General features: G+C 40.8%; 2 non-coding genes and 1 pseudogene across 2 annotated transcripts; 1 reads left to right on the top strand and 2 right to left on the bottom strand.

Annotated features, from left to right (window-relative positions):
- The first annotated feature begins 9,905 nt into the window (after window positions 1-9,905).
- On the top strand, window positions 9,906-9,976 carry TRNAG-GCC (transfer RNA glycine (anticodon GCC)). Its single transcript has one exon. It is a non-coding gene; the product is annotated as a tRNA-Gly (tRNA).
- Window positions 9,977-10,259: 283 nt separating this feature from the next.
- Window positions 10,260-10,331, bottom strand: TRNAA-CGC (transfer RNA alanine (anticodon CGC)). The gene has a single exon. It is a non-coding gene; the product is annotated as a tRNA-Ala (tRNA).
- A 10,381-nt stretch (window positions 10,332-20,712) lies between these two features.
- LOC102475104 (60S ribosomal protein L35 pseudogene) lies at window positions 20,713-21,107 on the bottom strand (annotated as a pseudogene).
- Window positions 21,108-23,953: the final 2,846 nt, after the last annotated feature.

Consider the following 23,953-nt stretch of genomic DNA (forward strand, 5'->3'; position numbering starts at 1 on the left):
GATAAATAAATCAAAAATAAAATGCTTTCTATTATAATTTTTGGATAATTTTGCAATGTTTGAATATGGTATGCTTTGGGGCCAGCAGATGGCATAATGGTTATGTCACTGGACTCCCATACAGCCAAACACGGTTCAAGTCCCAGACCTGGAGGCTTGTAACTCATACCAGATGCATGTGTATGCGTGCCCAAAATCCCAAGAGGAGAATGGAGAAGAAGGGATTGCATGTGGCCATCCCCCTGGGGCATGATTTCTCATTTTCTGTCTCTCTGTGTCTCTCCAGTGAACCCACATGCCCTATAGCAAAAATTTCTCTCTCTAAAAAAAAAAAAGAATATGGTATGCTCAGTGCTATCACTATAAATTATGAGAAAAAGAAAAAAACAAACTTAATTCTGTTTTTAAACAATTCCAGACCTCAGTTGGTTTTCTACCAACAAAATCAATTATAATTAATGCACATATTGATGATTATTGATAGGTTAATTTGCATATTTAATTCTCAATGTGGACCAGATATAAATATAGACTTTATACCAAATATGGTATCAGGAGCTATTGAAAAGCAAGCAGGCAAACAAAAGAACTAGATAAAAGTTGATCTGATCACAAGAATAATATACTAAGGAGTTATGAGTAAAAATGAAACATACAAATATTTTAGAGTTAAGTTTCAATAGGAGTTAGAAATACCATAGGAGCTCAGAAAATGGGGATATAAATAAGATTTGTATATACAAATGTTCTAAAAAATCAGTAAGAACATGATAAACATTCTTGTAAATGAGGTCTATTAATAGGGATGTGATTAAGTTGTGCTATGACCCTACTGTGGAGTATTCTAACCACTACTGTGATAAGGACAGATCTGCCTGTGCTGAAATGGATAGAGAGAAAGAGAGACAAGCTAAATGAGGAATCACTAATAGCTGATAACTTGAATTGACGACCACTTCAGGGTAAGGTCATTAGTTGGACCCTAATCCGATAAGACTGGTATCCTTATGAAAAGGGAACCTAGGAAATGGGGAAGAGTAGAACACTAGCATGGAGGGAGTCTTACTTTTGCTTTTATACCTTTCTATGCTGTTTGTATTTTTATAATATGTTTTCTTTAACTTTTCATCATTTTTTTTGTAGTCATAAGAAACTCATTTGCATAGAGTTAATCACACACCTCTGTTCATGACACATTATTATCGTTAGGCCGCAGCTTCTCTGCCGTTTAGTTTATGTATTTACTTACTTTTTCCTCTTTCTTTTTCTCTGGTGAGCACATGCACCCTCTATAAAGTAAAGGGGGGAGGCCAGCAGATGACATAGTGGTTATGTCGCTTGTCTCCCACATGGCCAACCATGGCTCAAGTCCCAGATCCAGTGGCTTGTGTGTTCAAGATCCTGGGAGGAAAATGGAGGAGAAGGGATTGCAGCATGGCCACCCCAACCTGAGGGGTTTCTCACTTTCCTTATTATCTCTCTCCCCTAAGGCAATAATATAATAATAATAGAATCACAACGTGGCCACAACAGAAGAGTCAACAAGGGCAAGGCCCTGTGCACCTATGTAAGTCACATACCTACAAAGCCAGCCCTGAATTTGCAAGGTTTAGAAACTGAGATTGAAAATAAAATAAAACACATTATCTAAAAAAGGTAAAATGAAAAAAATGAAACACGGTTGAAATTAGGAGTCACTGAAGTCTGGGAGCAAAAGAGTAATGCAACGAAATCCAACCCAAGGATTCTGTATGAACTTTAAATTCAATTTTTGAAACAACAATTTAAAAAATAGTTCAGGTTAGCCAGTGGCATGGTGGTTAACCCATAAGGTTGATTGTGCAATTTGAGTCCCAAACCCAATGGCATGAAAAACTTACCAGACACATGTGCGTAAGAACCCAAAATTCCAGAGGAGAAATGGAGGAGTAGGGATTGCAACGTGCTCATATCCCATGGAAGGAGGACTTTCTCTCTCTCTCTTCCTCTCTCATGAGCACATGTACCTTTTATTAAATTTTTAAAAAGTCCTCCCTAGGGGATAATTCTGCATTCTGTATCAAAATTTCAAATGCAGAGCCAATAACCAAAAGTAACCTCTGATGTGGCCTTGCCCACAGGGGTTACTTTCTTACTTCCTCTCCCTGTCTCTCTCCTGTGAGCACATGTGCCTCTGGCAAATTAAAATAAGCAAATAATAAAATAAAACGCATTTATCCTTTGACTTAGTAATTCCATTTCCAGGAATTTATCCTGTAGATGTTCTCATATATGAGCAAATGACATCCATTCAGGATAGTCATTGTAGCATTATTCTTGCTGTCAAAAGATCAGAAACAACCTAAATGTCCTCTCCTGGGGTCCTGGTTCAGGTAATGATTGTATCTCCATATGATGGACTTTCTCACAATCCTCATGCATCATACGATTCAGCTGGACTCCCATTACCAAGCCTCGATTTTATTGATAATCCTTCAAAACCTTGGCCTTCAGACAATACTTGTGATTATGACATGGAAAATTAATATTTCAATTCCCAGCCTATAAAGAGCAGTTAAAAAGTAGAGTCAGAAAGAAAAAGTTGACTAAAAAATGCATTATGATAAAAAATATATGAATTTCAAATTTTTTTATACCAAAAAAAACTCATCCTTTAAGTCCATTTATTTCCACATACTTTTTTTTTTGAGAGATTTTCACTGTAGGGCGCCTGCGCTCGCCAGACAGACAGAGAGAGAGAGACATAGAGACAGAAAGCGAGAAATCACCCCCCAGGGGGGATGGTCACACCGCAATCCCTTCTCCTCCATTCTCCTCTTGGGATCTTGGGCACGCACGCACACGCGCCCGGCGTGAGTTTTAAGCCACTGGGTCCGGGACACGAACCGCGGTCGACTACGTGGGAGTCCAGCGACATAGCCATTACGCTAACTGCTGGTTCCCTCCACATACTTTTTGAAGACCCCTCATATGTATACTTAGAAGGAAACGTTTCTAAAATGATTTTTTCTGGAAAAAAACAAAAAAGGCTATGATCATAATAGCATGTACTGTGTTTATCATTTGTGGTTGGAAATAAAATGCAGTATTTATTTCTACACAGAAATATCCATGCATGGAAACACAAGAAATTGTTGAGTAATGGTTGCTTCTAAGAAAAGAAACCTGGAAACCAGGAAAGCATACTCTCATATAACTTTTGAACTTCGTACCATGTGCATGGGTAACTTATAAAAAGGAATATATTTTAAGAGATCAAATGACAGGCCAGCAGATTGCATGATGGCTAAGGTGCTGGTCTCCCACATGGCTGACCACAGTTCAAGTCCTGAACATGGTGGTTTGAAAATCAAGCTGGGGGATCAGCAGTTAATGTAATGGCTATGTTGCTAGACTCCCACGTAGTCGACCGCGGTTCAAGTCCCGGACCCGGTGGCTTAAAGTCACGCTGGGTGCGTGTGCGTGCGTGCCCAAGATCCCGAGAGGGGAATGGAGGAGAAAGGATTGTGGTGTGGCCATCCCCTCTGGGAAGTGACTTCTTGCTTTTTGTCTCTCTGTCTGTCCCTGTCTGGCTGGCGAGCACACGCACCCTATAGCAAAAACCTCTCCCCTCCCCCTCTCACCCCCCCCCCAAAAAAAAAAAGCTTTGGGACCAGCAGGTGGCATGGTGATTAAGGTGCTGGACACTCCCACATGGCTGACCCCGGTTCTAGTCCTGAACCTGGTGGCTTGCTTTCTCACTTCCCCTCTTTCTCTCTCCCTCTCTGTGTCTCTCTCTGTCAAATTAAAAATAAATTAATGAATAAATAAAATTTAAAAAAAAAAAAGAAAATCAAGCTGGGCATGTGTTCATGCACACATGCATGTCTAAAATCTCAGGAGGAAAATAGAGAAGGGATTGTAATGTGGCCACCCCCCAGAACTTGGTGTCTTGAGCAAGTGCTCCAAGATGCTGTGACAAGTTACAATCCCCTGTCTGCCCCATTGCCCTCTCACTGTCTCTGCCTCTCTTGGGCAAGCACACAAGACCTATGGTAAAAATCTAAAAAAAAAAGACTTGGGAATCGGAAGTGAGAACCTCTGGGAAGAGAGGTGAAAGCTACTTCTGCCAGCAGTGGGTAGGGAAGTAGCCTAGCTTGAGAGTATTTGAATAAATCCCAAGTGCAGAGAAGTGTATCAAGAGAAAAGTGAAGAAGTCATACACACCTTCTCTCCATTCCAAGGACTCTGTGTGGATTTTAAATTCAATGTTTGAACCAACAATAAAAGGAGGATTGAATTTTCAAAAACTGAGGAAGGAAGAAAGGGAGGTAGAAGGAAGGAATAGGGAGCAGAGAGAAAAGTCAACTGGTAGCAGCATGCAGGGTACTTCCCAGGCAGCCTCGGAGTAGCCTGGCTGTGTGTGCACTGGGTGGAGAGGCTGGCATGAGGGAGAGCGGGACTCAATGCCATTTCAAAAGGAGCACATCTGACTCGTTGGCTAATTGGACATGCTTGAGGACTAGGAATGAGCATCTTGTGAGCAGGATGATTTTGCAGTGACAGCTTACCAGGAAAAATTGCTGCATTCTCAACATCTGCATGCATCTGAGAATTACACCTGGATTCTTCATTTCCATTGCCTTGATTTTAATCCTTAGGAAAGTAGGCCTTAGGGTACTACTTGTGATTCTAAATGGAATAAGTAATGATTTAATTCCCAGCCAGTAAAGGGCAATCCAAATGACAGGCTCCACCATTTCCCCAGGGCTAGTTTGTAACCTGGGACAGAAATAAGCTGTGTGTATTAAATCAATACAATCACTCACAAGTTAAAAAAAAAAAAAAAAAGGCACTGCCCTGGTGCCTATGTATTATATGAACTATTTCTGCTCTTAATGGTTTACTTTTTCAAATGATGTAAGCTTGACCACATTTTCACAGAGAGCTAGCACCAGCAAGAGACTTGGTGCCTTGAGCAAGTGCTCTTAGGTGCTGTGATGGAAGTCACAATTTCCTGTCTGCCCCATTGCCGTGTCACAACAGCCAAAATTGCCTAAAGGAGACAATTGTGTAACAGTTCACAGCACTCCCGTGCTTTTTTTCTTCTCTGTGAACCCCAATGGGGGCCATGTACCTAAGCATGGAAAGAGAGTTGTCCAGGGGAAGCGACAGTGTGTGTCATCCAGAGGGTATTGCTGGCTATTCTGTCACCTTTCATGCTTGATGCCACTGCCTACAACAGTATATCTCATGTGAAACAGGATTAACACAGAATATGAGGGGAGTATCTTCAAAAAGTTGGTGAAAACGTGCATTATGAAAAAAACTATGTGTGGACTTCCTTTTTTTTTTTTCCCCACCAAAATAAACTCATGCTTTGTTTGTTTGCTATAGGCCTGTGCTGGAGAGAGACAGAGAAATAGAAAGGGAAAGTGTGTAAGCATCCCCCAGGATGGCCAGGCTGCCATTCTTCCTCCCACATTCTCCTCTCAAGTTTTTGGGCATGCACACACACACATGTCAGCATGGTCCGGGACTTTCAAGCCACCAGGTCTGGGACTTGGAACTGTGCTACCAGTCATGTAGGATTCAGCCACCTTAACCACCAAACCAGTGACTGGACCCACTTGTGCTTTGGTTTCACTTTTCCACAAACTTTATGAGGCCTCCTTATATATCTTGAAACAAAATAATACATGTAATTGCCATATTGTGCTACTCAAAATTAGCAAACAAGTGGAGTTCTGCTTGCTTCCAGAGATTCCACCACCTGCCACTGACCTACTTCTCCACCTTTGACTCCCCAACTCCTGCCACCCCATAAAGCAGACCTTCCAAGGCTTTGTCCTCAGCACACTTCTCTCCGTGTGATTTCTTCCACTTCTAGCGTCTTACCTTTCACCTTTGCAGTTGACTCCCAGATCTACTCTGTAGGATTTCACCAGGTCCAGGTCCAGTTGCATAGCAGGCATCGCCCCTCTACCTACCTCCCAAAGTAAACTTTATCCCATCCTGCACTTTCACTCCTTTCTCCCTTGATTTTCCTACACCACACCACAAATTCTCCCAGTCATGTAAACTACATTCCTAGATTAGTTTTTCTTTCTCTTTCTGCCTGGCCATGAACCCCCAAGCTAGAGCCTTCACCTGGTTCAGAACCTCATTGTTGTTATAACTACACCCTGTGTGGATTTCTCTTTTAGTTTTAGTTTCTTTTATTCTACTTCTCTGACACATTGTTGTCACACTGTCTCTTCAAATGTTCTGATCCTGTACAAGCTATGGATATGTCCTGAAAAAACTTTACTCATAGTTTTCATGTCTTTGTAGTTTTGTTTTGTTGTTTAATTACCAGAGGGAACATGGGCTTGCAAAGAGGGAGAACACACCCCCTCAGTGGGGCAGGGTCACAGCTCAATCCCCTCTCTTCCATGTTTCCATCCTTTGAGGACCTTGGGCACACTGTACATGTGTCTGGTGAATTTTTTGAGCCGCCAAGGCAAAACTAAACCAGAACCACTAGGAGTGGGACCTGAGCCCTGGTGGGCCATATCGGATCTGACTCTCTCATCAACTATGCTACAGGTCCAGCCCTCCGTGTAGTTTTATCACTGGTGAATTTCTCTAAATTTTTCTTTAACTTCAATATTTTCATCCTATCTCACATTCTGGGGTAATAAGCTCCTTAAATTTACTATGTCTTGAGTAAAATAGTTTCTCAGTTTGTATTGTTCAGACGCAAATAATACAAATACTACTCAAAGTAATTTTAAACTTATTAAGGACAACTTAATGATTCATATAAATGCAAAATTCGGAACTGGTTCTAGTAAGTCATGACTGATTCTAAGGATTCAAAAATCATGTTAGGGAGACCAGCAGTTAGAGTAATGGCTATGTCGCTGGACTGCCATGTAGTTGACCGTGGTTTGAGTCCCGGACCTGGTGGTTTAAACTCACGCTGGACGCGTGTGTGTGTGTGCCCAAGATCTCGAGAGGAGAATGGAGGAGAAAGGGTTGCGGTGTGGCCATCCCCCCTGGGGGGTGATTTCTTGCTTTCTGTCTCTCTGTCTTTCTCTGTCTGGCGAGCACACGTGCCCTATAGCAAAAACCTCTCCAAAACAAAAGAAAACAAAATCATGTTAGGGATGTTTTTGTCTCTCTTCTGGACAAATGAGATGGCTACCAATAAACCAAGTATATTTTCATCCTGTTCACCCTGCCTGGTAGAAAGAGATGTTTGACTTATAGCCCTGGTGAGAAAGTTTTAGCAAGAACTTTGTTCCTGCTGTGATCATATACTCATCTCTAAATACCACGGGAAGGGAAGATTGGCTAGACCTGTTTCATGTAGCTGCTACTGTGAGAGAAATAGAGAGGAAGGGGCAAGTTAGCCCCACCTAAGTCTCAAGTTATTGATTCTCTACAGAACAGAAACTTTCTTGTTCTAGAAAGAATTAGAATGGACTGATGCATGCATGCACTCACTCGCACGCACACACATCGTAATATTTTTGGCTGGATGTAACAAAATGCTCAACTCCAAGTCACTTAAACAATAAAGAATTTTAACTCATTTAAATAATCAAATGTGCTGATGGAAAAAAATCCCAGGATGGTGCAGTGTCTATTTTTCTTCTGAGTCATCCTCAATCTTCTTTTAAGTCACAGAATGGTTCAGGTAACTCCAACAGTACACCCTAGTATATCAGTGTTACCAGGAGGGAAAAAGGCAAGAAATGTTCCACGTCATCTTTCCCAGAAGCCCCTGCCTGACTAGTCTTCCCTTCCATTGACAGGGAGTTGTCACAAAACCACCCCCATGTCAATCTTTGGAAAGGAATATGAGATAATTGTCTTAGTGCACCACATTTGTCCCTGGGATTAGGTAGACTTCACTAGACTTCACTTACTAAAAGTAAGAACGAAAAGAAAATGGTCTGTATATATGCCTCTAATAGTGTTTGCCATAAGAGCATTCTTGGTATTTGATTTCTTTTATCTGTTGTAAACATTTTTAAATGGTATGTTCTGACATTCTTTAGGATTTTTCAAAAAATGTTATCATTTTGGAACTCAAAAGAACCTTAAATCACTTAATTCAGGGCTTCTCAAATATGTTTTTAATTCATACTTGTAAGTCAACATATGCAAATAAGTAGGGAGTTTAGAAATGAGCTGGTGGAATGGAGAGAAAAGGGCAGGACAGAGAAGGTGGGGCAGTGAATGGCCCTAAAGCACTTCTGGTTAGCTCCATCCCTGCAGAATGGAATTTTAAGACTACATGTATATTCCATTTTTTCATTATAAAATAAAACTAAGCTTTAGGGAAGTTAAATGATTGTACCTTCTTCTATTACAGGTTGCGTAGGTTTGTAGTCTAGATTCCCTGATGCCCTAGTCTTGCCATCTCTTTTATATCTTTAATAGTTCTATAATACATTTGCCTTCCAAAAACTGTTCTTGATCCACACATTAAAAAATCCTTAAAAGTAAATCAAGATGTAGAAATCTTTATATTGGTAGTCTTTGATGATTTTTCTCAATGACCCTGTACTATTCTTAATATATAATGTTCAGAACTGCATGTGGTAGTGTGTAAATACAATACACAGAAATTTATTCTGTTGCAGGCAAAACAGAGCAGTGGCTAAGTACCACACATAATACTACATGTGTTTCAATCCTGCCTCTAAGAGCCTCCATTTTCTCATATGGGTTAATTACAACACCCTAACTTCTTACTTCTCACTAGGTGTAAGTCCATGTGTAATATAATTACATAGCTTGGCACATAGTATGGGTTAGTTTCTCATATTTTTTTTCCAAAATCCTTCTTGGCTAGTCAAAGATCCTGAAAATTGGAAATTTTCCTCTCAGAGATAAAGGGCCAGTAACACCTAAACCACAACCTTCTATCTTATATTTAGAGTTAATTCCATTAATTCATTTCTTTCTCTTTACTTTCAACTCCTATCTTTGCTGAATTATTTGCAATTTCATTTCTCTGGAAACGAAGGGAAAAAACTAAGGAATCATACTAGTAGTGCTGAAGGTATTCCCAAGATCAAGTCATCTACAAATAAATGGAAGAACAATTTGCAGAGAATTTAGGCCACTTAGAATTATCAGTGTTTCAAAATATCCTGTACAAATCACATAATTCCAATGTACCCTTATAATTTGGGTTTATGTTCAAAGTTCCTCTTCCCTCATCCCTACTCCCAATCCCTAACAAACCACCATGATTTTTTCTAAAGAGCTAAATTTATTGCTTTCTCTTTACTTTCAACTCCTATCTTTGCTGAATTATTTGCAATTTCATTTCTCTGGAAACGAAGGGAAAAAACTAAGGAATCATACTAGTAGTGCTGAAGGTATTCCCAAGATCAAGTCATCTACAAATAAATGGAAGAACAATTTGCAGAGAATTTAGGCCACTTAGAATTATCAGTGTTTCAAAATATCCTGTACAAATCACATAATTCCAATGTACCCTTATAATTTGGGTTTATGTTCAAAGTTCCTCTTCCCTCATCCCTACTCCCAATCCCTAACAAACCACCATGATTTTTTCTAAAAGAGCTAAATTTATTGAAAAAAAAAAAAAAGGACAGGAGTATTATGGAGTATTACCAATTTTCTTAGATGTCTGAAGGTCGGCGAGTTGATTGTGTACAGACATAATAAAATCTTCATTTGCCTCCATCAAAGAGCTTCAGAAGAATGTCCTCATAAAGTTCAAGAAAAGTTAGTATAAGGAGAATTTTGGAAAATGTTGATGTCTCAATATTTTATTATAATTAAAAACTCCATTGCGTTCTTTAAGTGTGGATACATAAATACATAATTACTAGTGAACACTATTACTGCTTATATGGAACAACCTTTTAGTAAGATATAGCAAACCTTGCTTGCTATCTGCATTGGTGGTTCAGTGGTAGAATTCTCGCCTGCCACGCGGGAGGCCCGGGTTCGATTCCCGGCCAATGCAACTTTAGTTTTTCCCCCATAAACACATTTATGCACCTATCTCAGATACCCTAAGCTCTAAACGACGGCTTTAAGCAAATAAAAATATGAATCAAAGCAAATTTCTTGTTTCACTTTCACTTTAAGAGATATAAAAGGCTTCCCTGCATTCTGCTGTTTTTCAGTTTCTGTTTTTCTTTTTGGGCGTCCTAGATGTGAGCAAAAGTTAAGAACAGGAACACAGCAATGTTCTAGGCAACCAACAGGAAAAGGATTGAAGGGGAAAAAAAAAAGTCCAGGCTGTTTGGAGATGCCGGGGATTGAACCCGGGACCTCACACATGCGAAGCGCGCGCTCTACCACTGAGCTACATCCCCCAGCCGAGAATCTGCTTTCTGGTATAGGTACTCATTCAGTCCATTTAGCACCAGCCAAATGATTGTAGTTGAATTTTTCTGAGTTTGTGTTGGTGGAAGCTTCTGATGCACGTTTCCTCCCTTCCTACTCTCGTCCTAAGCTATTTCCAGGGAGTATTAAGACCACGCAAGGAGCGGACGACTGAGCGCTCAGCTCGCTTCTGAGGACGCCAGAAGTCTCGCTCCCGAGCTCTCCGACCAGTTGCCCGGAGCTCGGAGAATGACGGACCAAGTGCCATGCGCGAGCGGGCCCTTGTGGCGCCCGACGCTCGCCGGGGCCGGCCTCTTCCGCGGGATTACCGCGCAGGCGCCCAAGACCCGCAGCTGGCTGCTGGTCGGCCCTCGGGCTTTCCTGCTACGTAGACCCTCTGCCCGCCGCCGGCACTCAGAGCTGCCCGCCTGTGCCCAGAGAAACTGTTCGTTAAGCAGAACAGCGGGGGACCTTCCGCTCCCACAGTAAGCGTTTATGGATTTACCCGTAACGCTTAGAATTTACCCTCTCCTCAAAAAACGCTCCACAGTTCAGGAAGGCGACGTGTTCGCGCCAAATTACTGTAAACTTGGGAGTTATGGCAACTCTCGTAGATAAAAAGGATCTCGCATTTTGTCCTTTTTCATGGAGCTCAGACTGAAAGAAAATCCCCCCCCCCCCCCCCTTTTTGTTTAATCATGTATAAATGATAATAAACTCGGGACCTGCCCAAGATGAATTCTCTCCATTTGCTATTTGCACTTTGGGCCTATCTCACTGATTGACAAATGATGATAGTAATGAAGGTTAGCGAACACACCTCCTTTAACGTCCTCTGAACTCTCCTTAAATACTGTTCCTCCAGAAATTAGCTTTTCCCCAGTCCACTGAGTGCCAGGTAATTGAATAAGGTAAAGTCAAATGAGGAGTTTGATCCTTCCTGGTGCAGTTTAAGCTGATGCCACCCCAGGCAGGCAAAGACTGGGTGGCAGAAGCCTCACACCCTCTGATGGGAGCAGAGAGATTTGGTGTCAAAGGAACTTAGTCACTGTCACTTCCATCTGACCTGTAGCCCTGATCCCAAGTGGTGGCAGTGAGAACCTAGGATTTCCACTCTTTTCAGGTGCCCAGCAACACCCCTGATAAATGAAGTCATGTGCAGGCCAAGTACCAGAGCAAGCAGCAGCTTCAGAATCATTCTAGATGAACTACAGAGCTTCATAATCAGCTTCTGAATTAAACATACATTACTGTGTGTTTGTTTACAGTAATTGAAATAAATAATTGGTCATAATCAGATTTTGTTTTTAGCTAGAACAAGCCACATGATGATCTAGTTCAACTGTAATACAAACTGTCCAGACAACAAAGCAAGTGGGGCAGGCCGGTGGTGTGGTGGTTAAGGGTTTTGGACTTCCACTATGGCTGACCCTGGTTCCAGGCCGGACCTGGTGGCTTACTCTCTCACTTTCCCTCCTTCACTTTCTCTCTCTCCCCCCCCTCTCTTTTTTCTTTCTCACCCTATCCCTCTCTGATCAATTTTTTAAAAAATAATAAGTAAATAAATAAATAAAGTTAAATTGTTAAAAAGAGAGAGAGAAATCTCCATCAGTGGACTCTTGTTAAGAAGCTCTGCTCCTCGCCTGAGTTTCTACATCAGTCCCTGCACTGTATCCTGAGACACTAGACATGAACATCTCCGATTGATTCTGAATTGAAAAATGAGGACAGTCACCCCCAAAGTTTTCACCAGTGCACAATACAACTACACTCTTGAGTTCATCCCGAAGGAAGCATGTTCTGCCTCTGCTGACATTGCTTTGACCTCCTCTTTAGGATTCCCTTCCTAACTTTACAACTTATCTCTCCACCACCTGGGACCTTTCCTTTCTGGGACTTCTTTTTCAGGAAATTGTGAAATTTCAAAGCTAAGCCTAGAGAAGGCCCCTCTTAAACTTAAGTTCACTACTCCAGTTCCACAGTCCAAGTCCCATGGACTTGGTACATCTGATAAAGAAAATGAGGCCAAGCTCTAAAACCAACAGAGACTGTGAAGTTGATTTAGAGCTCTGATGCCAGTAAAGGATGTAAAATTGTTTTACTGGTCTGGCTTAACCCAGAAGAGGCTCTAACTTACTAGGCTTTTTCAACTACTGTTGTTGATGGGAAAGGTGAAACGGGAGGTGCCCTTTCAGATTTGGGGCCTTTTCAGAAAAACTTATGGATCACATGTCTCCTGTTTGCAAATAAAACTGCCCCTGCTCTTCTCAAAGACATAGAAAGATTGACTAAATGTCTATATTTTATTAAGTATAAAAAATCCAGTTCTGTCTTCTATGCTCCCCACATCATTCATAGTTGGGGACTAAATTTGCCTAATTCTCATTCTGTCTCCCCTCCCCATCCCCCACACCCCCACCATTCATGATTGACTGTGGGCTCCCCTTTGAAGCAAATGACATTTATCTCAGCACTGCTTACACATTTCTTGCTTTAACTCTTGGTCATCTTTGTCCCTAGGCATTGAGTATGTTTATTCCCAGTTCAGGCAATGGCTCTCACTCCCGAGTGCACATCAGAATGACTGGGAGAGTCTTTGAAAAATGCTGATGCTTATTTGAGTCCAAACTCAAACCAATTAGATAGGAATCTCTAGGGGTGGCTCCAGGCATCAATATATTTTCTAAAATATTTCATTGAGGGCCAGCAGGTGGCATGAAGTTTAAGGTTGTTGGACCCCACATGGCCGACTTCACAATTTGAGTCCCTGAACCAGAAGGTCATGCTGGGAGCATGTGTGTGCATGCCCCAAATCCCAAGAACAGAGTGGAGATGAGATTGTGGCATAGTGATGACCACAGAGAGTGATTTCACATTTTTCTTCTCTCTCTCTCTCTTTCCAACTGTCTCTCTCTGGCGAGCATACACGCCCTATAGCAAAAAACTAAACAACAACAGAATTACTTAAAAATAATTATTTAAAACGTGTTTTAGTCCATTCTCTATTTCTTGTAACTGACTACTTCAGCCTGGGTAATTTATAAAGAATAAAGGTTTGTTTAGCTCATGATTTGGAGATTCAAGGTCAAGACACCACATCTGGTGAGGATCTTTGTGGGATCTCTGCAGAGTTGGGAGGCAGTGCAGGGTATTACAGGGCAACAGTGTGCATGTTTTAATGTCTGTCCTATTCCTGCTCCTTGTAAAACTACCAGGATTCCATGGCAGGTGTCTCACTCTGATAACTTTACCTAATCCTAATCACCTCTCAAAGACCCTACCTCTTAATCCATGGTCAGATTAAACTAATAGCCTTTTAATACATCCACAATACAAACCAAATTTTAACATATGGTTAAAATTTAGCAGTTAGCATAATGGCTATGTCACTGGACTCCCATGTAGTCGACCACGGTTTGAGTCCCGGACCCAGTGGCTTAAACTCATGCCGGGCGCGTGTGCGTGTGTGCCCAAGATCCCGAGAGAAGAATGGAGGAGAAGGGATTGTGGCGTGGCCATCCCCTCTGGGGGGTGATTTCTCGCTTTCTATCTCTCTGTTTCTCCCTGTCTTTCTGGCGAACGCACACACCCAATAAGAAAAAAAAAAATTTAACATATGAACTTTGGAGAGGAGCATATTCTAACCATAGCAATCTATTGAAGGTCTACAATATGATGATTTGATATTAGTATACATTGTGTAATGAGGACCACAGTCAAATTAATTAAAACATTCATCATCTCCCATGTTGTTCATTTTATAACGGAAAGTCTGTGCCCTTTGATAATATCTTTCCATTTCCCCCACATCAGTGTCTGTGTAAACTCCTAGGTAATTCTGGTGTGCAGCTAAGGCTAGGTACCACTACTTGAAAGCTATTTGCATATCAAGAAGAGATACCTACTTTTAGGCCAGTGTTTCTTAATTGTGACTGCTCATAAAAGCACCTGGAAAACTCCTGTGTGTGTGTGTGTGTGTGTGTGTGTGTGTGTGTGTGTTGAGAGAAAGAATTTTGCTATAGAGCTCATGCACTCGCCAGAAAGACAGAGAGAGAGAGAGAGAAAGAAAGTGAGAAATCACACCCCCCTGGGGCGGATGGCCATGCCACCATCCCTTCTCCTCTATTCTCTTCTCTGGATCTTGGGCAGGCACGCACATGCGCCTGGCATGAATTTTAAGTCACTAGGTCTGGGACTCAAACTGCAGCTGACTACATAAAAGTCCAGCAACATAACCATTATGCCATCTGCTGGTCCTACACCTGGAAAACTTAAAAAAAAATATGACTAGTGCTGGAATCTCATCCTAAAATATAATTATTTAATTGATCTAGGGGTGGCCTGGGCATAAGGTTTTTTTTTTTTTTTTTTTTTCAGGGAGGTTTTTTGCCCTAGGGCTGCAGAGGATTTTTGCCATAGGGCACATGCGCTCGCCAGACAGACAGAGAGAAACAGAGAGACAGAAAGCGAGAACTCACCCCCCGGGGGGGGGATGGCCATGCCACAGTCCACTCTCTTCCACTCTCTTCTTGGGATCTTGGGCACGCACACACATGCGCCCGGCGTGAGTTTTAAGCCATCGGGTCCGGGACTCGAACCTTGGTCGACCACATGGAAGTCCAGCAACATAGCCATTACGCTAACTGCTGGCCCCGGCGTAAGATTTTTGAAAGGCTTCCCGGATGGTTTCAATAATGTGACTAAGATAGAGAACCACTGCTTTTGCTTGCATACTTTTTCAAGTTCTTTGCTCAATATGTGAATACTTGAGGCTGTCATAATTCTGACAGTGAAAGATTTATTACTCAGAGCCCCCCTGTGCTCAGAAGTTAGCATTGCTAAAGGTTGAAGAAACTGACTCGTTTCAACTTTTCTTGCTCTATTCCTTCATATGAGGTGAAGCTGGTGGAGGCAGTGTTTAGGTGCTAAAAACAGCATTTCTTAACTCCAAATAGTCTATCTCCTCCAGCCCACATTCATATTGCCTGAATGAGTTCCTGAAGTGGGGTGAAACTGATGATTTTCTGACCATCAGAGGTTCCAAAAGAGACTGTGAAACGGTTGGAAGGAGAGTAATCTGCATTTGGCATCTGGGAATGCCCAGTGCTTGTGGCTTCCAAGATGAAAAAGAACTGTGTTACTTTACCTAAAAAAGCAAGCAGATTTTTGGAATATGTTATTGTGCTTCTCAGGATCATAACTATTAGTAATTCTTTATCACCACAGTTAATTTTGTTAATAACAACCTGAAGGCCAAATAGTTCCTGGTTACATTTAATTCAGAGAAAGTTAATAAATATTAATATTTTCAATAAGTATCCCAAAGTGAAAAATTATAATGATTATAATCTACATTTACAATTAGAAGTATTTACTGATAATTAATTAGATCCTACTTGGAAAGAGGTAAACTCCATAATTTAGGTTCTGGTTACAAATAGATGGAAAAATAGAATGAAGTACATATTTAAGCTGTCATTTGAGAGGAAAGAGATGTTACATAATGTTCATACTTCTGGAAGATCTCAATGATCAATCAGTTTAAGAAATGGTGGTTTAAGGTTAGAAGGAGAAAAAAATAGCTATCTTTATGAGGTGTGAACATTTTTTCCAAGTTGAGATGATCCGCCCAATGATAGGAATTTCTGTAGTCTTATAGTAGCCCACTTACAAAAACTGAAAATAGAATACGTCTTTCTTGTGATGGTCTCTGACTAAGAGCCAACTAGCTAGTCGCCTGAGATTAAGTACTGTATTTTATTCTCTATGAATTCCCCATAGCACTATGTACTTACTAGGGTCTCAAGACAGGTGTCATAAGTGCTGGCTTACATTTCATGTGGGAAACTTATTTTTTTAAATAATTACTTATTTCATTTTATTCATTATTATTATTTTAATGTGATCAGAGAGAGAGGCACACAGAGAAAAAGAGAGAGGGAAAGTGAGAAAGCAAGCCCCTGGGTCCAAGACTCAAGCCACAGTCAGCCATGTGGGAGTCCAGTGCTTCAACTATCAAGGCACTTCTGGCCCTGGGAAACCTTCTTTAAAACAGTTTTTGGAGAGGTTTTTTGCTCTAGAGTGTGTGCACTTGCTGGAAAGACAGAGACAGAGAGAAAAAAAGTAAGAAATCACCTCCCAGGGTAGATGGCCACACTGCAGTACCTTCTCCTCCATTCTCCTCTTGGGATGTTGGGTCGTCACGGTGAGTTTAAATTACTGGGTCCAGGACTCAAACAGCAGTCCGCTATGTGGGAGACCAGCGACATAACCGTTATGCCATCTGCTGGTCCTCTGGGAAACTTATTTCTAAAAGGAAGGGGTATTAAGGATAAAAGGCATGAGGGATTCTACTGGGTTGATTAGATTTTTCTGAAATTGGATTACAGTGATGCTTATACAACATAGTAAATTTACTAAAAATCACAATTATACATTTAAAATGATAAATTTTATGATTTATAAATTCTAACTTAATAAAACTAAAAAAGGGGAATATGTAAGGAAATAGAATATGTTAAGTGAATGAGATTTACATGACAGAATTTATTCATACAAATTGTGTAGATGATGTGAAAAAGAAAAAAGATGATGCATGAAAAAGGGAAAGTGAGTGTGAAAGGCAATGAATTCCTGTGAATCTAGAAGGAAAGGAGCAAATAGCTGTTATAGAGAGAGGAAAACTACTATTAAAAAGGAACCAATGGTACCAGCAGTTAGCGTAATGGCTATGTCGCTGGACTCCCATGTAGTCGACTGCGATTTGCGTCCCGGACCCAGTGGCTTAAAACTCACGCAGGGCGCGTGTGCGTGCGTGCCCAAGATCCCGAGAGGAGAATGGAGGAGAAGGGATTGCGGCATGGCCATGCCCCCTGGGGGGTGATTTCTCGCTTTCTGTCTCTCTGTCTCTCTCTGTCTGTCTGGCGAGCGCACGCGCCCTATAGCAAAAACCTCTTCAAAAAAAAAAAGGGCACCAATAATGATTAACAGGGGTGGGGGAGTATTAACTATGCCTAGTGTGCTGAACTAAGCACAGGGGACACCGAGATAAATTGCAAAGCAACATGGCAAATTTTATAATGGATCATCATGTGGGTATTACAGAAAGAATCAAACATTCAAGGACATTCACATAGATACACAGTTCGAAAGCAAAAGTCAAATGCAAGTTATCTCACCTTTAAATCTGTACTCTAAGACTATACCATTAGTGTGAGTCTATAAAAAGTACTTTTTTTAATAAAGCAAAATTACAGATTTTTTTTAACAAAGAACTTTACATTTTTTTTGTCTGTTTAATGTTTCTTTCCTTTGCCCTTCCCACACACCCGCTACTACCCACTCTCCTCCCTTACGGTCTCTGATATCGACCCTTATCCTCTCTACTATCATATCTTCAAATCTTTCCATGTCTACGATAGCATGCAGATATTCAGTACATATTAAGTGGGGATATACAGTGTGTATCTTTCAAAGTCTTACTTCACTCAACATTACTGCTCTCTTTTCTTCCACTTTGAATCAAACTATAGGGTCTTACTGTTTCTTATGGTTGAGTAATATTTGATAGTATATATGTGCCATAGTTTTTCAGCTCATCAGTTTTTGGTCACTTAGGTTGATTTCATTTCTTGACAATTACAAATAATGTTGCAATAAACATGGATATGTAAGTCTCTTTCCAACGGAGTGTTTTCCTATCCTTTGGTTAAGAGCCATGAAGTGGGATTACTGGATTATGTGGTAGTTCTATTTATAGGTTTTTGAGGAAACTCTATATTGTTTTCCAGGTTGTACTAAGTTATATTCCACCAACTTTTCCTTTTCATCACAGCCTTGTCAGCGTTTGTTGTTCTTTATTTTTTTAATCCTAGTCATTCTAACTGGGTTTAAATGGTATCTCCTTGTGGTTTTAATTTTCATTTCCCTTGTGACAAGAGACTTTGAGTTTTTTTCCATATGCCTTTTAGCTATCCATAACTCTTCATTGGAGAACTATCTATTCAGGTCTAGGGCTGTGCTAAAGACTGTTATTGTCCCCTTTCTGTTCTCCCTTTTATGATGATAGATCTTCTGCCTTTTCAGTGCACATGTGGCCACAACTAATAATGACTTTATTTTTAAATTCTTAAATTTAAAGGGGCATCTTTCTCCCTCTCCTTCTGTTTCTTTGTCTCTCTTTGGTGAATGCATCCACCCTTTGGCAAAATTTTTAAAAATAACTTTTTGCTTACTTATCACCAAAAGGGAAAGGAAGATAAAGGCAATTGTACCGTAACAAAATATACTTTCTCAGTATTACCTTCACTATTTTATCTTTAACTGATTTAAGGTGTGTGTGTGTATATATATATACCTTTTGGCTTTAGGGCACATGTGCTCTCAAGAGAGAGAGAGACAGGCAGGGAGAGGGAAAGTGAGAAATTATCCCCCAGCGGGGATAGCCATACCACAATCCCTTCTCCTCTATTCTCCTCCTGGGATCTTGGACATGCACACGGTGTGAGTTCAAAGCCACCAGATCTGGAACTTGAACATCAGTCCCTCATGTAGCAGTCCAGTGACATAACCTCTATACAATCTACTGACTCCGATTACAGTCACATTAAGAGAGGAAATATAGCTAGACCTTTTCCTTTGGATTCAGAAGTTTAATTCTCAAAGGTTATACCTTAGGCTGCTTTCCTCCAATTCAAAACTCTTTTAAAAAGGGGAAAACAAGATAGTAAGTGTTAATTAGTATCCTATTTCTTTTCACCCTTGATTAAAAAGAGGATGACACTATGATAATTTCTTTTTCTTTACTTAGGAAACTGAGTTTTCCACTGATAAATCTAAGGCAGAAGCAATCATTAAAAATGCCTCCACACTTAATAGTTTTTTGATAAATATTATGTGGAATCCCAGAAAAATTCTATAGCATTTTAAATACATATAATTACATAATGGTAATATATTAATATATATGTTCTTTAAGAATATTGTATAGCTTAATTAATGTTGAGACATTTCTTAACATTCATTCACTAAATATTGACTAATTTAAGACTATGTTGAGGGAACCAGCAGTTAGCGTAATGGCTATGTCGCTGAACTCTCACGTAGTCGACTGCAGTTCGCGTCCCAGACCCGGTGGCTTAAAACTCAGCTGGGCACGTGTGCGTGCGTGCCCAAGATCCCGAGAGGAGAATGGAGGAGAAGGGATTGCGGTGTGACCATCCCCACTGGGGGATGATTTCTCGCTTTCTGTCTCTATGTCTCTCTCTGTCTGTCTGGCGAGCGCACGCGCCCTATAGCAAAAACCTCTCAAAAAAAAAAAAAAAAGACTATGTTGAAAGTAGGAATTGTGAGAGAAGGAAGTATCTAGGATGATTCCTCATGTTCTGGCTTGAACAATTACATGCCATTTGAGAGTGTTATTCAAGAAACATAAAGTAACAGAAAACCTTAGAAGATGAGTGAGTTTTATGAGTGGTCATTCATTATTCTATTTTCATTTTGTTCAATTTGAGGTACATCAAGGGCAATCTTAGGTCGATACTTAGATCATGATTATGGAGACAAGAAGAGAGATTTGGCATTGAAACAAAGTTGAGAGAAATGACTATAGAGAAAATAAAGGGATAGGTTTGAATGTGAGTGTTTAAGGAGAGAGTAGAGAGTGAGCCAAGAAGAGACTGAAGGCCTAACTTTGAGGAATTTAAAAACTAAGAAAAGAGAATGAAAAGGAACAGCCAGAGAGACAGAAAGAAAGCCAGTAGGCAAAACATAAAGGGATCCCAATGGGAAAAGAATGCTTCAAAAGGGAGTAAGTTTTAAAAGACTGACACCTGAGGAGTCAGGTAAGCTCTCCAAGATTTAAAATGTCCATTAGATTTAGTGACATGGAGATCATCTGATACCTTTAATAACTGTTACTTCAACATGAAATCACATGTTAATTCTCCTAATAGAGGCTATGCAAATCACAGTCATTCTTTCTGGAACATTTTCCTTCTTTCTTCTTTTTCATTCATTGGGGTCTTGCCATGTCACAATCCTCTGTTCTCAATCTCCTAGCTGAGACTATAGACCATGCCACCACATCAAGCTCTTTTTTTTTAAGAGAGATTTTTGCTATAGGGCATGTGCACTCTCCAGAGAGACAGAAAACAAGAAATCACCCCTTGAGGGAATAGCCGTGCTACAATCCCATCTCCTCCTTCTCTGGGGATTTTGGGCATGCTCGCATGAGTTTCAAGTTGCCAGGTCTGGGATTTGAACCACGGTCAACTACGTGAGAGTCCAGCAACGTAACTATTACCCCATCTGCGGGTCCCACACCCCAAGCTTTTTTTTTTTTTTTTTTTTTTTGTCAGCCAGTTCTGCGTGTTATTGAGGCCGACGCTCAGACCTTGACCCAAGCTTGCAGAGCTTGCGCAGCGGGTACAGCCCCTCCTTCCGCTGCTGCTTCTTGGTCTTCAGGCTTTCCTTGTGCTGGTTGAGCTGCTGGCCCATGGCACGGGTCTTCTTGGGCCGCAGGTCCAGGAGCTTGTACTTCTTGCCCTTGTAGAATTTCCTGAGGTTTTCTTTCTGAGTCTGGTTAATGATGGTGGGAACACAGGCAATGGATTTGTGGACAACGTGGGTCTTGGACCACTTGGATGCAGCTCTGCCTGTCACTTTGGTGACGTGCAGCTGGGACAGCTGCACTTTCAGGTCCTCCAGCTGTTTCAGCAGCTCCTCTCTCTTCTTGCCAGCAAATCCCGAGCCTTAATTTTGGCCATAACTGCCCAACGCCACCACCACCAGTGCCTGCTCGGATGGAAAGAGCCACACCAAGCTTTTTTAAAGACAGGGTCTTTCTATGTTGCAGGTCAGCCCTGAACTTGCAATCCTCCTGCTTAGCCTCCTCAAGTCACTGGGATTGCAGTTACATACCCCTGTGCCCAGCCTTCTGGTTGGGCCAACAATCCAAGCAGGCCTCATGTGGTTCCAAGTTGTGAAGTACAGAGCCTTGGTAGCATGCATCGCTATGGCTGGGCCTTCCTGTCTTTCTTCTATTGAAAGAGCTATTTCATGCTCTTTACCTTTTAACATCTACCTTATAAAAACAATTTCTTTTGAAATAGTGAGAAATTAGTGAGATCTGGAAACTAGTGAGATCCGAGACATCAAGAAAGGATAAGAAATACAAACATTGTATCTTTTAAGCACAGGAAATTTGTGAATTGGAAAGATTCTCCATCTCTTTTCTGGTCGTAAAAAGGATTATTCATTTAATGATTTATTTACTCAATAAACATCTGTGGAGCACCTATGCTATGCTAGGCACTATGTTTGGTGCTGGAGATAAAACAGGTTGAAAAGTACTGACCCTGCACTGACTATACATAGAGCCAAGGGGAAGTGTAGCCAAATGCAAGGAAAGCAGCAATAGCGTGATAAAAGATATGGTAGGAAAAGCTAAGGGTTTCACATGAGCACTCTTGGTCCAAACCTAGTGAATCAAGGAAGGTTTCTGAAGAGGTATGAAATATGAGCACTAGTTAGCCTATTGAGGATGAATGAGGATGGGGAGGATTCAGAAGAACATTCTAAAAAGAAGGAACAGAATATAAAATGACCCAGAAGTTAAGAAGACCATAAGAAACACAAATTGTGTGCATATGTGTATGTATATGTGTGCATATGTGCATGTGTGAATGCATGCATGCTATATTGTGAGTTATGAAATGAGACAGATTAAGCTGGAAAGTCCAGTTTATTCAGGGTCTTATAAATATCACAAGAGCTCACAGAGCTGTGAGAACTACACAGAGTTCTAGCAGAAAAATGAGTTTATTTTTAGAAAAATCATTACAATTTTAGTGCATAGAACGTATGGAGAAAGGAGCAACAGGAAGCAAGGAGACCTCTGGAAGCTTCCTCTTGGCATCTAGCAAAGAGATGATGGGCATTGGTAAGAAATGGTGATGTGGGACCAGCAGTTGGCATAATGGCTATGTTGCTGAAGTCCCATGTAGTTGACCGCAGTTCAAGTCCCGGACCCGGTGGCTTAAACTCATGCTGGGCGCGTGTGTGTGCGTGCCCAAGATCCCAAGAGGAGAATGGAGAAGGGATTGCGGCATGGCCATCCCCCCTAGGGAGTGATTTCTCACTTCCTGTCTCTCTGTCTCTCTCTGTCTCTCTCTATCTTTCTGGCGAGTGCACACTCCCTATAGCAGAAAACAGAAGAAATAGTGATGTAGAGCTATGCTGTCTGACAGGGTAGCCATTAGCAACATACATCTATTGAAATATAGCTAATCCAAATTGAGGATATGAAATATTCAATTAATATTTTTATAATGACTACATATTGAAATGACTATTTATCTCATAAATGAAAGATACATACAGACACACACATATATCTTATTGCGTATATCCATGTATATATATATATGATATACAAAGGGAGAGAGAGAGAAAGAGAGAGAGAGAGCCCCTAACAGGATCCCAGTGTTACAAATCCACCCCCAGCCTTCTGCCAGCCCCAATCAAGAATACACACATGCATGGAATACTTAGAGACGTTTCTGGATTTGAACCAGGAATCTTCCTGTGTGGGATTGCCTCCTAAAGCATTGCATCTTACTGCTACACTACAGTCTGGCACCCAGTGCTATTTTTTGATATATTGGATTAATAAAATATATTGTTAAAAATAAATTTTATCGTTCCTTTTTAGTTTCTTCAGACTCCTAGAAAATGTAAATTTTACATATGTAACATTAAGTTTCTAATGGACAGCATTGATTTAGTTTGCATTGGAAATGGAGAAAATTGCTTGAATAAAGAGATGCTGAGGAGAGGCAGCCCATAATCTGGTGGTTAAAGCACTGGATCCCGCATTGCCAACTATGTGGTTCAAGTTCCAGACCTAGGAGCTTGAAAAACAGAACAGGTGCATGTACGTGTGTGCCCAAAATCCTGAGAGGCTGATAGAGGAGAAGGGACTGTGGTGTGACCATCCCTCTGGGGGACTAATTTCACACTTCCACTCTCTACCTTTCTGCCTCTCTGTAGCAAGTGCACATGTCCTATAGCCAAAAAAACTAATGATGATTAAAACGATAAGATAAATAGAGGAAATGAGTTTGACAGAACCCACATATATATTGTATATAAAGGATAAAGAACAGAAAGGAATATATGTTGATTTCCAGCATCTGAGTTGAACACCTAAGTGAAAACACAGTAGATGGTTTTGTTTTAATTTAATGTACAAGAAGATTCAGTATGTTTGAATGAAAACATGGAGGAGTTAGAGAAAGACAATACAGGTATGTATAATATAAAGTACCTTTGGGGCTGGCAGTTAAGGTGCTGGACTCCCACATGGTCGACCATGGTTCGAGTCCCAGACTGGAGGCTTGCTTTCCTACTTTCCCTTTCTCTTTCTCTGTCTCTCTCTGGTCAAATTAAACAAATAATAATGATGTCATAAATGAAATGAAATAACTCTTCAAAAAAATACATAAAGCACCTTTAGTGTATCGCTTAAAGAGAAAGGAAGCATACCTACCTTACTGTAGCAAAAGAAAAGCAAGAACAGAGGGGTTCCAGAGACAGTTCGTTTTAAAATTGC

Source organism: Tupaia chinensis, unplaced genomic scaffold (assembly GCF_000334495.1).
Source record: "Tupaia chinensis unplaced genomic scaffold, TupChi_1.0 Scaffold000380_1, whole genome shotgun sequence".
Classification (NCBI taxonomy): Eukaryota; Metazoa; Chordata; class Mammalia; order Scandentia; family Tupaiidae; genus Tupaia; species Tupaia belangeri.